The sequence below is a fragment of the Lipotes vexillifer genome, unplaced genomic scaffold, assembly GCF_000442215.2.
Source record: "Lipotes vexillifer unplaced genomic scaffold, Lipotes_vexillifer_v1.1 scaffold584, whole genome shotgun sequence".
Classification (NCBI taxonomy): Eukaryota; Metazoa; Chordata; class Mammalia; order Artiodactyla; family Lipotidae; genus Lipotes; species Lipotes vexillifer.
In genome coordinates this window covers 4,162,484-4,165,806 of record NW_006783036.1, presented here as the reverse complement: position 1 = coordinate 4,165,806, position 3,323 = coordinate 4,162,484, and the positions used below count along the sequence as shown (strand labels likewise).

The 3,323-nt window shown below is 44.5% G+C and overlaps 1 protein-coding gene across 1 annotated transcript in view; it reads right to left on the bottom strand.

Moving 5' to 3' along the window:
* Positions 1–3,323, bottom strand: part of WARS1 (tryptophanyl-tRNA synthetase 1) — a 28,431-nt gene that overhangs the window by 24,506 nt on the left and 602 nt on the right. The gene's annotated exons all lie outside the window — the stretch shown is intronic.

The following is a 3,323-nucleotide window of genomic DNA, read 5'->3' as shown; positions in this document are numbered from 1 at the left end:
AATGCCGAGGACCATGACCTGGACAGACGGCAGAGAGAGTGGAGGAAGAGCCTGCGGCACCCTCACTGGACCAGTGATCCCCAAGTGGCTAAGCTATTTCACTTAAAGTGAATTTCCAAAACATCAGGTGCTTCTAGTATGATACATTTCAGGGTCAGATACAAACTTACTCCATTTAACTCTGGTTTCATCATGTAACCTCTGATCTCTCTTGTTGTGTCAGCTGACTACGCATTAGTCAAAGACCACCCTCAAAAGAGTTATTCTAAACTGTGTTAACAATGTTCATTGCAGCTCTATGTACAATAGCCAGGACATGGAAGCAACCTAAGTGTCCACTGACAGATGAATGCATAAAGAAGATGTGGTGCATACATACAATGGAATATTACTCAGACATAAAAAGGAATGAAACTGAGTTATTTGTAATGAGGTGGATGGACCTAGAGTCTGTCATACAGAGTGAAGTAAGTCAGAAAGAGAAAAACAAATACTGTATGCTAATGCACATGTATGGTATCTAAAAAAACGGTACTGATGAACCTAGTGGCAGGGCAGGAATAAAGATGCAGATGTAGAGAATGGACTTGAGGACACGGGGAGGGGGAAGGGTAAGTTGGGACGAAGTGAGAGAGTGGCATGGACATGTATACACTACCAAATGTAAAATAGATAGCTAGTGGGAAGCAGCCACATAGCACAGGGAGATCAGCTCGGTGCTTTGTGACCACCTAGAGGGGTGGGATAGGGAGGGTGGGAGGGAGGGAGACGCAAGAGGGAGGAGATATGGGGATATATGTATATGTATAGCTGATTCACTTTGTTATACAGCAGACACTAACACACCATTGTACAGCAATTATACTCCAATCAAGATATTAAAAAAAAAACGTGTTAAGTATTGTTTGCTAAAATGCTGAACATAACTGGAGTCACTAAGAGTTACTAACTAAAAGCATTTATTAACATTATTCAAATTTAACGTTAAATGACAAAAATATCACTGTCAGGTTCCTAAAATGGGTTTATAGAGTAAATGATCAACATTTCGGTCCTTTATTTATTTTAGGTTTTCAGATTTTTTTTTTTTTAAAACAACTTAGCCTCATCTATTGAGCCCTACCTGGTGTTGTCAACCCCTTTCTATGAATAATCAACTCCTTTTTTTGGATATCACTGTTTCTTTCTTTTAAAACGTAATGGATTATTTAGGGTCCAAACAGTCAAAATAAACTACTGGAGTGACTGTGAGATGGTTGATACTATCTGGTGAGAACCTAGGAAGAGATTTTTGAAAAGACGATGACAGGGATTGGAAGTGACAGACGAGGAAGTCAGGGACATGAAGAAGCTGGGTGACCGAGAGTGAAAGCAAGTGCTCAGGTGATGGTTACAGACGCAGACTGAATGGGTTACACTTCTAAAACCCACTGCAGCAACAGCAAAGAGATCTTTAAAAAAGGCATAACCCACGAGGACCAAGGGAACAGGAAGAGGATGACAGCAACAAGATTCAGAAGCTGGAAAGCGGAGGGATGAGTGGTACCTGACCGAACACGGGAGGAGGACAAATGCTAAGACCACACAGGGAACCTGGGCAGCGACTGGACTTACATAGCTGTGGAATCCCTGAGAGGTCTGGGCATTGGCGGCCCTAGATAATCAAAGAAGTGAGGGTGAAAGCGGGCTATAAAACTAGGAGCACTTTGAAAGTCTGTCTAAGAAGCAGTTATTGAGGTCTCCCTGCTACCTGGTACATCCCCCCCTCCCCCATCCAGAGGTTTAGTGTCTCATCAAGGAGAGTAAAAAGTGTCCAGACTGGAGGCGCTTTGCCCAGTGGGGGTGGGGGCAGCGCACGGAGAACGGGGGCTTCAGCGAGGGATCACACAGCCCAGCTCCTCTGCCCCACTCAGCTCACAATGCTGGCGGCCAGACCCGTACCCTCTGGACAGCAGATTGGAGGAGTCCTCTCTGGGGACTCTATAAGCCTCAAAGAAGAGCTCTAAAGACCCTGACACTGAAGCCTTCCCAAGGCAAGGGAGCAGTGTGGCTGCCGTCCAGGGAAGGGAAAGCCACACGACAAGCCCCTCCCAGCTCTGAGCGCTCCCGCTACAGCGCCACTACACGGCTGAGCGTCACCAAACACCAGACGACGGCATCTTATACAAAAGGCAGAAGGAACAAAAAGCTAACTTGGAAGAAACCGAGTTTACAAAGGGGGTAGAGAACACTGGAATAACTATCACCAAGATCTCAGAGACAGAAGGACAGTGTACCCATGAAATAAGAGCAGAGAACTACGAGGAAAGGCACGTTCAGAGATCAAGTGAGCTCTTGGAAGTCAAAAATGACAGAATAAGGGAAAAACAATAGGAGGGTTAGAAGTTGACGAAACATACCTAAAAGAAGAACAAAAAGAAAAATAAATGAGGAAAATAAGTCAAAAAATTAGAAATTCAGAGGACCAGTCTGAGTTAAAAAAATACACAAAGAAACAGAAAACAAACAAAAAAACCCCCAGGATAAATCAAGAAAATAATACAATTTCTGAGAATTAAAGGTCATGAATTTCTAGTTTGAAAGGAACAAACTAAAAGATCCTGCATGCTGCAACTAGATCCCACGTGCTGTGACTAAGACCTGGCGGGCGCAGCCAAATTAAAAAAAAAAAAAAAAGAAGAAAAAGAAAAGCCAAGCAGGGGAGTTCCCAAGTGGCCTAGTGGTTAGGATTTTGGGCTTTCACTGCCATGGCCTGGGTTCAGTCCCTGGTTGGGGAACTGAGATCCTCCAGGCCGCAAGGTGCAGCCAAAAACCCCAAAATGAAACAGAGAAAAGCCAAGCAAAAAGCAATTAAGACAACTATCAACTCTGGAGAGAACAAAAGTTGGGCAGGAAAGAAGCACTCATGCTATACCCAGTGGGTCAGCAGCGTTTATATGGAGACTGGGGGGATGGGAAGTGCTTATGAAAGTGCTAATTCTTGTCGTCCACAGTGAAAGCCCCAAACCTGAACATCTATCAGGAGCAATGTAACGTGTGGTTTTGAGAGATGTAGGGGTTACACAGCAAAAGAATCAGCTAAAAGAATTGAAAATCGTTGTTTCTGGGAGCAGGAAATGGAGAGAGGCAGGGTGGACGGCTGCTGTGTTTCCCAGCGGCTTCCCTTTAGACTACACGCATCAATGCCGATAAAGGAGAAAACACATTTAAATTGAGAGCCAAAACACCTCAGGTGGTGAGGGAACGGAATCCTGGTAACATGACCCTACAGACTCTGTGTGTGTGTGTGTGTGTGTGTGTGTGTGTGTGTGTGTGTGTGTGTG